Genomic DNA, 14261 nt, shown 5'->3' with positions numbered 1-14261 from the left:
GGGTAAAATTGTTTGAAAAGAGGTATAAGGTGCTGCACTGAAAACATCCTTGAGTTTGCTTTGGATTTGGTGTTTCATGCAAACTACTGCTGATGACCAAAGCAATCATAAGGAGGTTTGGAAGGTTGGTGCAGCATCTTCTTTGCAACCAATTTCACCCAGTGATAGCCAACAACCTGCAGAAACCACTCACCAAGTGGTCAGGAAATAGATTATTCTCTTTAACTGGAGGTTGTCAGGGGCTTGCAGACTGTTGTGCTGTGTGACTGAGACCTGAATAACCTTTTAGGCTTACCTTTCAAATGGCATCTTATGTTGTGATAAACTGTTAATGTATTTTAATACAGCATATAGAAATGACAAAAAAGTCCAGTAGTAATCAAATAAATAAACAGCTGGACAGGATCATTTAAAACGACTGAGGTTGATAACAATATGATGTAGCTTAAGTACAGTGTTTAAAATGTCACCACTCGATATGAGTAGATTGCAGTCAATTGAATTGTTTTATTTCCCCTTATAATTCAAGTGTCACGGCTCAACGGCACGAGGGAACAGGGATGGACACAGGCGCAGAAACCAACCCGGAAGCGAGGTGACAGAAAACAAATGATTTATTTCCGCCCACAGGTAAACAAAGGTGAAACACAAAGCGACGCCACCACACTAGTGGCGCGTAGGATTCGTCGGTGATAATGAGGGCGACCTAGACACCTCTAGGAGACGGCTGAACAGCGGGGACAGCGGGGAGGTAGAAACAGGACTAGGTAGGGGCCGGGGGCATTGGTTTCAGATGGAGGGGACAGGTGGAGCGGAAAACCCGGAAGCGGTCGAGGCGTGGGGAGGCAGGCAGGTGAGCGGTGGGCCGGCAGGCCACGTTGTGTAAGCAGCTGGCGGCCCAGGTCCAGGAGGACGGGAGCGAGGGGAACAAGATCTCCACTCCGGGTGCTATCGCTGAGGACAAGAAAAGACAGGTCAGTCATCACACGGCGTTAAGACAAGGTTTAGGATGCTCCACTGAACTAACATGGGAATAGCAGATACTCAGGCGATGAGTGGTTGAGAGCGCAGGTCTGATATACCGCTGGCACGATTGCTCACAGGTGGTCAGCCAGGGAGGGGCAACCGGACTCCGCCTAAAGGAGGAGGAGCCGCTGTCTGAGACCTGCAGGTGCCCAACCAGACCATGACATCAAGTGCATGATCCTGGCTATGGTGCCTGCTGTTCATCTGTAGTCTATGCATGTCTATTTACTTTCATTAAGGCTGTAAAACATTGTAAAAAGGGTTTGGAATAAGTTCATGAGCCAGCGACGCTCATTTCTGTCCAAGGTCAGGAATACTGTTGAGTTGTGAGGATATCCTGAACTTTTCTTTTGGTAAGCACTTCTGTTTTTGCCACTGTTAGCTGCTGTTAGCTGGCATTAGTGAAGCCTTCTTTGAAAGTGGATCTACCTTTGTTGGAAAAGAAAGTCTGATTTGTTTTTAGGATACTTGAGCTCAACATTAGCTGGAATTATGTTAGCTTATAACCAGCTGTTATTGAACTGCCCTGAAGGGTTGTTTGTCTAATCTGCAGAATGTACTTCACTGTAATGCCTAACACGAAAAACCTGCACTAAGATGCTCACAGTCACTTTGATCAAAAGCTTTAATAAATTAATTTCTATCTACTATACAGACTCTACTTTTCCCTCTGGATTTACTTACTGTTTTGTTAAAAGGATACAATTTTCAGTTAATATATTTCATTGCACGAGTCTTTCGAGTAGGTAATTACTTGTAAGCAACATGTGTCTGATGTGTCCTAAAAATTAAAACAAACAAATAAATAAGAAGAAAGTACGATGAAATTATATGATGTAACATTTTTATTCCAGATCCTTCACATTCTGCTGGATGAGAAGTCACCCACACAGTTCAGAATCATATTGTGATTAATGTTGTTCACCGATTACCGTTTAAAATGCAGCAAAATTATATGAAGCACTATTTCAAGCCGCAGGCAGGTTGCCGCTTCTCTTGGATGACCTGAGAATTCATTAGACAACAAAGCGCACGAGGAAAAAATAAGAAATAATCTGACTGTGAAGATTCCTGTGACTGTGCAAGTGGATAGATTTCAGGCCACCTGCAGCTGCCTGTGTGCTTTGTCTAATGATGTTTGTCCGGAAAAAAAGGACCTCTCAATGGAATAAGCAATGGGATTTAATTAGCAGTGAGTGACAGGGCCCAGTAGTTGTGATGCTACCCCCTCCTCTTTTAAAAAAAATCCTTTCATGGAAGATGCAACTCTGCTGCATACTGCAGATTGTTTTGTGGATGTGGGCTTATGGGAATTACTCAAGGCAGTCTTTGGTTTTCTTTAGTAAGTATGCTGATGGAAAACATGGCCTAGTATCAAGCACTGTTAAGTCAAGGAATGTGACCAAGCAGACATATCTGCTAACCTTGGATTATATGTGGTGATGAGTCAGTGGCACCAAATACTTTATGCTTTAATTACTCCTAAATGTTAATGTGTCACCAACATAATGATCTAAATAGTAACTGTGCATTAGCACATGGATTGAGGGTTATTTCAGCCTTGGCGTGCCGCTGAGGGAACACATTTTTCTCCAAATGACCTAAAAAAAAAAAGACTCACTGCAACAACTAACCTCGGGAACAAATGCACATGCATTCATCAGCAGTGTTAATCAGTCTGTGAACTGTCACAACACGGCAGCTTTCAGAGGAATGAACAGCCTTTACACCCCAGCCCAGATTTTTGTTTTTAAATCAATTATGACCCATATCTCCCTCTCACTCATGCAGAAAACAAATGAAAGTTGTAAATGAACAGATCTATTGTTCTAATGCCCTGGTGAGCTCTTTGCTGTAATTAACCAAGAGGTTGTGGACTTTAAAAGCCAGTCAAGGCCAATCAATACTGATTTGCAGGACAGTGAGCACAAACACAGGTCCCCCGAGGCACGTCCATCAAGGAGACAGCTCATGCCATTTCTCATTTCAATAAAGCCTAAGAAAAAAAGGTGGGAGTAGCTTAGAAGACACATTTGACAAATCATCAAAATATATATTTTTTCTGTAAATGGCTGCTTTTTATTTGGTTTCTAAGGGAACAAAGCTAAATAACCTGGATAGTTCACAACATAAAACTGGTCCCGACTCATAATCTTGTCTTTTTCCTCGCCCAAACAACACCCTTTGACTTCTAACCTCTTTGTCTGACTGACCAAAACGGTGTGTTTAATTTATGCTGTTGTCACATAATCCAGTTCAGAGGAAGGCACCATAACACATAAATAATTTATGTCCACATCTGTATTTCAAAAGACACCTTGAGAATGAATATTGAATATGTTCTATGTGCATTGTGTCTAATGATGTGTCCGTGCATGGATAAGCAGAAGATAATAAAGGACATTAAAAGTCTGGCCTCTAAACTGTGTGAGATCAGACAAATCTGAAATGTGGCAGATCTTCCAGTAAATGCTTTTATCTGCAGCTATTTAATTTATTTTACCTCCATTAAAGATAATCAATACTTTATTGATAGCTGTTAACATTTTTGGTCCATTTCATTAATCCCACTTGCAGCTGTAACTGTCTGCACAGGCACGGCTCAGTGATGTTATATGCATATGTCAATAGAAATGTGGTAAAAATCATTTTCATATTTTTTAACGCTTCAGATTTTATTTTCAGAATTGCCTAAAGCCCTATAATCATGCTTTGCCTCTCCAGCTTTCCTATTCCTAACATGTCTTTCATCCTTGGAATTACATGCAGTTTTAAGCAACGGCGTTAAAAGCGAGAGAAATGCTTGGAGTGTGTTCAGCACTAGCAACAGGATTAATAATGATGCACCAATAGCAAATTTGTTCTTTCCACACATGTTGCAGTTTGTGGAATCCTTATCTTTTTTTCCATCCTAAAAAAAGCATAAATTTGCTGAGGTGAAACTTTAAAAGTAAAAAGAAAAGCTAACATATTTTTCAGAGTCAAGTACATTACCAATTCTCATTACATAGGCAGTAACCTAAATTGATATTTAGTCATAATGTTTCCCAGGAGATAGCAAAACAATAAAAAAAAAACCCTCATTGCACAGTGGTTTTGTTAGAATAGATATCTGAACTCTGCAGTTGAAAGTACATTGCCTGCTAAGCACAAATCTGTCTGAACTTCAAATGAGCTGGAGACAAATGTAGTGGGAAGATCAAGCGTATAAATCTAAGTAGCAGCTCTTCAAACACTAGGGGCGAGTGACTCATGCATGAGAACAGGGACATACTGATATATATTTCATATGTTTTTATATGGATTGTGTAAGCTTGCAATCATGGCTCATCCATAACAATCATTTAGCTACATTAGCAAGAGTGCGTTTTTCAATAACTTCTTATATGCTGCATCTAATTTAAATGCAAAACCTACTCATATGCTTAAAAGTCTCTTCAGTTTGTCAGTCAGCTACATATAGATGATTGTTTTTTCCTCATGTAGAACTTGTCAAAATGTGCCAGTTATTTTTCTGCTTTTGTCTGTTTAAACAAAAGCAAGTCTAATTATGTACTGGCACACAAAGCCGAACAACTTCTTTTAAAGCAGTTCCTCATTTTTAAAAACACGTCTAAATGAATTTTATCTCACGTGAGACAAAAGTGTTTTAGAAGCATTTAAAAGAAAGGAAACACTGTCAAATACTGACAGTCATTCAATGCAAGTTTATTTAACCAGAAAAAAGGATGAAGCAGAAATATTTCACAGAAAGAAAGTAAAAAACAAAAACATCAAATTAAAGCTGAATAGTGAAAGCATGAGACTGAGCTTTAACAGTTGAGAAGAAGAAAGTTCAGACTTCACTTTCCTGACAACAATAATTACTTCCCTATCCTAACTCATGGCCTGAATCCCCTTCACAGCCGGCTAATGCTCCCCAATTGCGTTAAGTTCTGTGTGTTCCTGTGATGAGATATTCCCTGCAAAGAGTTTGTGCTTTACTTCTCCACAGTCAAAGCCTAACCAGTGGGGTGCATTTCTTAAAGATGACTGGACAGCAAATTTAATCCTCAGAGGGTGAGAGAAGCTTAGGATTATGGTCGATATCTTACCAACCAATGAGGATTTGAGCCTGTCTGGTTCTGAATTCTTGGCCAATCACAGCCTGAGGTAGAACAGAACACCAAATACACACGGAAAAAGCAGCAGTAAAGAAGTGATGCATTATGATAGCAATTGTCTTAAGGAATGGGTCTTTACTATTAGTATTTTATTTAGTTAATTATTTTTTTTGCTACTTTTCCAAGTTGAGTTTTGTTGACTTTAATGAATGTAACTCATACATTTTAATAAAATAATTATATTTTATTGAGAGCCTTTTCTTTCTTCCCTTGTTTTCTTCTGGATTACTTGCCCAGCATGTGACGATCTGCCACAGGCATGAATCTGTAATGGATTTAAAAATATGCGATGCATGTTTATTAACTATGATCCCTGTTCCTACATGGATCTTATTTGCAATGCATTGCGACTCTTAAACTTAGCAGAAATTGTACTGAAGCTGGCGCAATACATTTAAAAAAAATATTGTAAATCTTTGCAGTTAGGGCAACTCTCACCCTTAAAGAAATTGACGTTTGTTGTCTTTGCTTTCACTGCCCTCTAGTGTCTATTAATCGGTAACTGTATAGTATTCATTGTGCATTATAGAGATTTTTCCTGTTAATATATGTATATTCATATATTTTTATGTGTATACGTCATACTTATTATTATGATCCCATTTCATATATCTTTTTATACGTATCACCTCAAATGCACCCTGAATGGTGCACTTTGACCTGCATAGCTGACTATCAGTTATTAAATGATAGCATGCATTAATGCCGTATCACAGGCATACCAAAGTATAACCTAGATAACTGTGCAATTATAATTACACTGAACCTGAAATAACAAAGATAATCAGATCAGTTGTTTGTAATCCCTGTGATAAGATAAGTAATGCAAACAAGCCAAAGTTAATTTCATCCAGAGTTTGAGGATAGTCTGTTTTGTACATCTGAACTGAGGTGAACTTTGTCCTCACGTGTTAGCCAGACCTTCCCCAGAGTAAGCGGCAAGAAAAGTGTATATTTTTTGTAGAACATTATCTTTATCAGCAGAAAGTAAGACGTTTAAAGAATGTCCTCTGAAATGAAGTCTTGCCCAAAGATATCAGTATTATGCAATGAAAAGCAAAGCATCTCAAATCCAGTACAATTAGATCTTTTAATAGGTAAAGACATAATGGAAGAAATATATCTTTTAAAAAGACCCTTTGGTCATCTTCCAGATTTACCATCTCTGGTCCATCATATTATGTAAAGAGGATGAAAGCATGAAATGCAAACTGAGTATTTAATGCTGTGCTTACATTTGGTCGATACAACCACTGTTTTCGTCGGAAATGTCAGAATAATTCACATTTTGTTGTTTAGTTGTTTAGCTAACAGGCCCTCAGCAAATTATAAAGTCATATTTGATATTAATTTAATCTAATATTTTCCAAATATTTGTTCTGATGTTATGTAGCGGACATTTAAACACATCAAAACAAATTACCAATTGTATAGAGACTAGTGAAAAGTAGGACAAGGTATGAGATGACTGGCATTAGGCTAAGGATCAACAACTGAATGTACCCTGTAGTAGACAAGGCCAGTCTGAACCAGTTCAGTCTGGCCTTGGTGTTTTCTGAGGGACTCTGCTTGCATAAACTAGGACACAACTTTTTTTTTTCCTGTAAAAATGCTGTTGCAGTTTAGAACTCATTTGTCCCAGAGTGGTTAGAAAATAAAAGATGGTATCTTATTGTGTGCATATACAACATACATGAACACGAGTGAAAAGAATTTATTAACACTGGGATTGCCAGGCTTTTACCGTTGTACCTTTAAAAGCCAGAGAGCAGTCAAGTCAAGAAGGCTTCTACCGTTCTACCTTTAAAAGCCGGAGAGCAGTCAAATGCTGGAAGTGGAAGCTAAATTGGCTAGTCATTCATGTGTATATTAGGTTGTTACCTAGGAATTCTGGAGGGAGGGGAGTGGGGGTGAGTGATTGAGGGGGTGGGGGAGTGGAGTGTTTCAGTTTGCCATCTTAGGGAGAAATCAACACATGTCTTTTGTATGTCCTTTGTTGCTGACATTTATTGATGAAAACAGTGAGATTGTGTCATATATATACCCAGTACAAAAAACACCCAGTGCTCTGATTGGTGCACAATCATCTCTATGATTGTGCACCAACCAAATTTTGGGTGGCCTGCGACCTAAAATCCAAGTACATTTGCAATGTCTTCCCATATCTTGGCAAGGACCCCAATCGTCCCACTGGGGAGAGACTTTCTGAAAATGTAGTAATGAGGCTGATGGAACCATTCCTAGACAAGGGCAGAAATGTTACCACGGACAATTTCTTCACATCGCTTTCACTTGCGCAAAAACTTCTTGGACGGAAAACCACCATCCTCGGCACAGTCAACAAGATTCGCAGGGAAATTCCTCAATCCACTAGACAGACAGATCGCAATGAATTCACCACTCAGGTATGTTGCAGGTCTTTTGTGGTTCTATGTTTATGTGTTTCATTGTGTGTAAAAGGGCTATGGAAATAACAATTTATCTTATTTCTTAAAGCATGCAGAGCCTTCCACCATGTTAACAGTTTGGGACTGGGGAAAAAAACCTGATTTGTTTTGATGTATCTTGGCAGGTTTTAAAAAAAAATTCCAGTAAACAAGCCATAACGAATCTCATTTCTCATAAGTTACTGGGCACTGGGAAATGAATCAAAGACAACACCGCTGCAGTGTGTGAGTTCTCTCCTCTAATGACACTTGGCATGTTTTATATCAACCACACCGACCATGGACCTGTGAGTCATTGCTCATAGTTCCTCAGATCAACCTCTTCTTTCCTCCAGATGCATTTTGGGTATTGGGACTTCCTTCAAGACAACACACAGACTCATTTTGGTATTACAGGTAGGAGGCAAAAGAGAGAAATGAGAAAAGCCCAGTGTCAAATTAGTGTTTTATAATTGATTAAAACACCACTTTGATCAATATTGAGATTCTATTAGCATTTCTGTCAATTTCACTGTAAAAACTTTCAAAATCCCCCAAAACACATTAACCAAAAAAACCAACCAGACAAACAAGCAGATAAGAAATCTTTTTAATGTTAGTGAAGATTAAAAACAACTTTAGTGTGTAAATCACAAATATCTGGTAGAAATTTACATGACAGTACTGCATGTAAATTTTTTTGGAACCCTAGAAGAGCAACAGATACAAATACTGTTGAACTAACTGCTGATAAAATATCTTTGTACATGCACATTGAACATTTAACCTCAGCTGATTGTACTCAAGTGGCTGCGGTGCAGACATAAAAGTTGGTAAAAACGTAATGTTTTTCGAAACTGCACTTACTGTCTCAATCTTTGGACTGCCACAGACTTAAATATCAGAAGAACAAGAAAGATGATGTACAATAAAAAGGTTTAAATGAAATACAGCTTCCTATATCGCCTTTAAAATGGCACAACTGACCTTTTAGACTTCTTAAAAAATTTGCTTGAAAGAAATCGCAATATTAAGATAAAAAATAATTTTGTTTATTATTGACTTTAATTATTGACCTTAAAACTTTTTTGCTATCTAACTACAGATGAGAACAAAATGTGGTCATGTGTCTGGTAAAGTTATTGTTGTTATTTACGTATATAAACAGATTGCACAAATGTGCTACTGATAGCAAAAAATTTCCACACACCTGTTTCAATGACAGAGTGTGGGAGTGACTTTCTCTCACTTTAATATTTTATTGTTGGAGTTGGTTTAACGATTATGTATTTGCAAATGCAATTCTAATCTAATCTGAAAATGTAAACAGTAAGATGGCTCAACTTAACTTTTATGGCTTTTTAAAAAATTAAACAGAAAAGGACAGAGTTGAAATTATGTTGGCTACACACTTTCCTGTTACTCATTTTTTTTTCTGTTTCAAGTGGACCAGCTAATGATCATACTTAAAAAATAATTGCATCCAGTTTCACTATGCTGGGTTGGAATTGATCAGACTCCCAGCACACTGGCTTTGTGCATATGTGGAAGCTGATAAGGTAAGACGATTCTCTCACAATTTATTTATGCTAACCTCAAAAGTCAGCCAACCTGTTAACTGAAAAAAATATATATTATGGGTTGCTGGTCAGTTGTCTGACCCATAACCTTACTTAACACCAAGATTTGTTGAAACACAACACACAACATTTGAACATATAAACTTTAGAGCTGCAAGTATGTATTATTATTATTACCTATGAACAAGGCTAGGCTAACGGTTACCCAATTTCCATTTATGCTAAGCTAAACTAACAGAATTTTGGTTCTTGAAGGAAATATGTACTTTTCCTACATTTTATTTTAAATATGTTCATATATTTTCCTTTCTTGTTTCTAAATTCCCATTGTAGCTTTAATATGAAAAAACACCCAGCATGCCCCTGCGGGCGGTTTATCCTTCAAGCTCGGGTCCTCTACCAGAGGCCTGGGAGCTTGAGGGTCCTGCGCAGTATCTTAGCTGTTCCCAGGACGGCGCTCTTCTGGACAGAGATCTCCGATGTTGTTCCCAGGATCTGCTGGAGCCACTCGCCTAGCTTGGGAGTCACCGCACCTAGTGCTCCGATTACCACAGGGACCACCGTTACCTTCACCCTCCACATCCTCTCGAGCTCTTCTCTGAGCCCTTGGTATTTCTCCAGCTTCTCGTGTTCCTTCTTCCTGATATTGCTGTCATTCGGAACCGCTACATCGATCACTACGGCCGTCTTCTTCTGTTTGTCTACCACCACTATGTCCGGTTGGTTAGCCACCACCATTTTGTCCGTCTGTATCTGGAAGTCCCACAGGATCTTAGCTCGGTCATTCTCCACCACCCTTGGGGGCTTCTCCCATTTTGACCTCGGGACTTCCAGGTTATACTCGGCACAGATGTTCCTGTACACTATGCCGGCCACTTGGTTATGGCGTTCCATGTATGCCTTGCCTGCTAGCATCTTGCACCCTGCTGTTATGTGCTGGATTGTCTCTGGGGCATCTTTACACAGCCTGCACCTGGGGTCTTGCCTCGTGTGATAGACCCCAGCTTCTATGGATCTTGTACTCAGAGCTTGTTCTTGTGCTGCCATGATTAGTGCCTCTGTGCTGTCTTTCAGTCCAGCTTTGTCCAGCCACTGGTAGGATTTCTGGATATCAGCCACCTCCTCTATCTGCCGGTGGTACATACCGTGCAGGGGCCTGTCCTTCCATGATGGTTCCTCGTCTCCCTGCTCTTTCTTGGGTTTCTGCTGCCTGAGGTATTCACTGAGCACTCGGTCAGTTGGGGCCATCTTCCCAATGTATTCTTGGATGTTTGTTGTCTCATCCTGGACTGTGGTGCTGACACTCACCAGTCCCCGGCCCACTTCCTTCCACTTAGCGTTCAGCCTCAGGGTGCTGGACTTGGGGTGAAACCCTCCATGCATGGTAAGGAGCTTTCTTGTCTTTATGTCAGTGGCTTCTATCTCCTCCTTTGGCCAGCCTATTACCTCAGCAGGGTACCTGATCACGGGCAGGGTGTAGGTGTTGATAGTCCGGATCTTGTTCTTACCGTTCAGCTGACTCCTCAGGACTTGCCTGACCCTCTGCAGGTACTTGGTGGTTGCAGCTTTTCTAGCGGCCTCTTCATGGTTCCCATTCACCTGCGGGATCCCCAGGTACTTGTAACTGTCCTCTATGTCTGCAATGTTGCCTTCTGGTAGTTCAATCCCCTCAGTTCTGACTACCTTCCCTCTCTTTGTTACCATCCGACTACACTTCTCCAGTCCGAACGACATTCCAATGTCATTGCTGTATAGCCTGGTAGTGTGGATCAGTGAATCGATGTCTTGTTCACTCTTGGCATACAGCTTGATGTCATCCTTGTCAGGAGGTGGCTGACAACTGCTCCATTCCGTAGTCGGTATCCGTAGCCAGTCTTGTTAATGATCTCACTGAGGGGGTCCAGGCCTATGCAGAACAGCAGTGGGGACAGAGCATCTCCTTGATAGATCCCGCACTTGATGGTGACTTGTGCTATGGGCTTGGAGTTGGCCTCTAGTGTTGTACGCCACATACCCATTGAGTTCCTGATGAAGGCTCTTAGGGTCCCGTTGATCTTATACAATTCTAGGCATTCCAGTATCCAGCTGTGGGGCATTGAGTCATAGGCCTTCTTGTAATCAATCCAGGCAGTGCACAGGTTGGTCAGTCTGGTCTTGCAGTCTTGGCTGATTGTTCTGTCTACCAGTAGCTGGTGTTTTGCACCTCTGGTATTCTTGCCAATTCCTTTCTGTGTCCCGCTCATGTATTGACCCATGTGCCTGTTCATCTTAGCCGATATGATGCCTGACAGGAGCTTCCATGTAGTACTGAGGCAGGTTATTGGTCGGTAGTTGGAGGGGACCGGTCCCTTCTTGGGGTCCTTGGGGATCAGGACCGTCCGGCCTTCAGTTAGCCATTCCGGGTGTCTTTCGTTAACTAGCAGCTGGTTCATTTGTGCTGCCAGACGCTCGTGGAGTGCAGTCAGCTTCTTCAGCCAGTAGGCGTGAACCATGTCGGGCCCTGGTGCTGTCCAACTCTTCATACTGGAGACCCTTTCTTGGATATCTGCCACTGTGATGGTTACTGGACCCTGTTCAGGGAGGTCGCTGTGGTCTGCCCTCAGATCCTCTAGCCACTGAGCATTGCCGTTATGGGTTGCATCCTTCTCCCATATGCTCTTCCAGTATTGCTCCGTCTCCAGCCTTGGTGGTGCTATTCTCTTATTGTTCCCTTGCCACTGAGAGTACACCTTTGCTGGTTCTGTGGAGAACAGCTGGTTTATTCTCCTGCCTTCTATCTCTCTGGTGTACCTCCTCAAGCGGCTGGCCAAGGCTGTGAGTCTTTGCTTGGCAGTTTCCAAGGCCTCAGGTATGGACAACTTGCTGTATTTCTTAGGCACCTTCTTTGTCGCACCTTTCTGCAACTCCGTTAGTTGGCTAACCTCCCTCCGTGCTACTTTGATCTTGCCCTCTAGCCTCCTTCTCCATGGAGGGTACTGCCCCTTGTGGCTGTTCAACTTGTAGCCAAGCATCTCACTGATCACTGCTGCCGTATTGTAGATCAGCTTGTTAGTGTCGGTAATCGTGGTTGTAGGTATTGCCCGTAGTGCTGCATTAACATCATCTAGCAGACCTTCTGAGGGTACTTCACGTAATCTTGGTAACCGGCTACGGGGGATCCAGGTTTCAAGCTTGGCCATGATCCTATTTTTCAGGTCAGTTCCTCTCGCACTCAACGATCCTTCTCCTATCGCACTTGGGGCTATGTACCCAATCTCGGGTGGGGGTGATGATATCTCCCCCCTGACCTGGCGTCCTGACTCCTCCTTGCCGTAGCATTTGTGTTGTACCTCGTCAATCTCTAGCTGTGAGAGCAGTCCCTTCTTTCGAATGTTGGAACACTGAGCTACTAGTTGTTTCGCCGTCATTGTGGATGTTGGGTATCGAAGAATCCATAGGTCCCTCATCCTATTCATGTAGCCCCTTCCGCCGGGGTTACTTGCATATATATATATATATATATATATATATATATATATATATATATATATATATATATATATATATATAAGCACCTTGCTAATACTGGGTTGGACTCTTTTGCCTTCAGAGCTTAACTCTTCATGATATAGATTCAACAAGGTGCCTGAAACGTGTGGAGGCCAAGTTAATACAGTGTAAAACTGTATTAACTGTTTTATTCAAGAAAATAATTTGAATTTTGTGACATAGTTCATAATCCTGCTTATACGCCCATCAGAACATGGGTACACTTTATCATGGGATGGACAGTATGGCCACTTTCCTCTGACCTCTCGCACCAGCGAGGCCTAGAGAAGTTCCACACGTTGGATAGTTTCTAAATCAGGAGTTTCTGAAATACGCAGAAAACCCATTTTGAACCAATAACCATGTCACATTATAACTGCCATATCACCTTGCTTTCTCATTCTGATGCTTGATTTAAACTTCAGCAGATCATGACCATGTCTATATACCTACCTGTTGCTGTTGCCATGTGATCAGCTGATTATTCCATTTTATTGAGCAGTAAAACTGGTCAATCGAACAAAGTGGACATGTGGACAATTAGTGTAGAAGATTAACATGAGAGTTTGATACCATGCCTATAAATGGATAATAAACTATGGCTGCAGCTGAAGTCATAAACTCAAAACCCAGGTTTAGTTCATATCATATAATCTAATGGTGTAATTCTGTAATTGTATCATGAATAGTATAATTTATAAAATTCTTCCAGAAAGGTATTCCAGTTAATGTCAGTTAAAATCATTGCCGACCAAAACAATCACTGACTATACTATAGATCTCCACTAGATGGGAGTCTCTACCCACATCAGTTTTCAAACCCGGCGTTTCCTCCACCCAAACAGTAGCAACCCCTCTGCCTGAGGACATCATTACACACTCAATAACGCAATAGTCAGTCATTTTCTCTGCTTAATTGATCCCTCTGCTACCCAACAATAGGTGCTCTGACATTTTTTAGTGTAGCTGAAATGTCTGCATGCCTCAGAGTAAATGCATTTTTTATAATTATCTTTGTTGTTGTGCTCTTGTGTGACTAGCCATCTGTAGACAACATGCAGTGCACTTGTTGGTCAGCAGCTGAGGTCAGAGCCTCAGCAGTACCATCTTCCCAGAGCGTCTGTTTTGGTTGTAACGACATTGCCCTGGTATTTACCAGGACTTGTGAAACATTAATCACGTGGACGAACACAGCACACGCTTTCCCAATCCAAAGCTGTTTGGGAAACAGAACTGGAAAATGACAAAATGCTATTTAAACATCGGGAGGCCCGATAAGATAATGTTTTTGTTCACTTTGCAAGAAAAAACTCCAACGCAGCATGCATTTTGTATTTCATGTGATTTTTTTTTTTTTTTTTATTTTTATTTTTTTTATAGTGCATTTATATTCTGGCCATTAGTTTTCACGCTGACCGATGTTGCATAAGGCAGTTCACACAGGGCAGAAGTGAGTCACATCCAAACAACACGTACAATGAATAACATATAGACAACATATACACATTTTGCAGTCACACTTTTACTGAGTAATTTGC

At 40.9% G+C, this 14261-nt stretch overlaps 2 long non-coding RNA genes across 2 annotated transcripts; both read left to right on the top strand.

Moving 5' to 3' along the window:
* The first annotated feature begins 364 nt into the window (after positions 1 to 364).
* LOC309718308 lies at positions 365 to 4522 on the top strand. Its single transcript, XR_014279943.1, has 3 exons — positions 365 to 423; positions 530 to 1379; positions 1881 to 4522. It is a non-coding gene; the product is annotated as an uncharacterized lncRNA (long non-coding RNA).
* Positions 4523 to 7310: 2788 nt separating this feature from the next.
* On the top strand, positions 7311 to 8048 carry LOC309718314. Its single transcript, XR_014279947.1, has 3 exons — positions 7311 to 7594; positions 7762 to 7861; positions 7972 to 8048. It is a non-coding gene; the product is annotated as an uncharacterized lncRNA (long non-coding RNA).
* Positions 8049 to 14261: the final 6213 nt, after the last annotated feature.

This window comes from Aulonocara stuartgranti, assembly GCF_965226115.1.
Source record: "Aulonocara stuartgranti genome assembly, chromosome: 2".
NCBI lineage: Eukaryota > Metazoa > Chordata > Actinopteri > Cichliformes > Cichlidae > Aulonocara > Aulonocara stuartgranti.
This window is presented reverse-complemented; position numbering and strand designations above follow the sequence as displayed.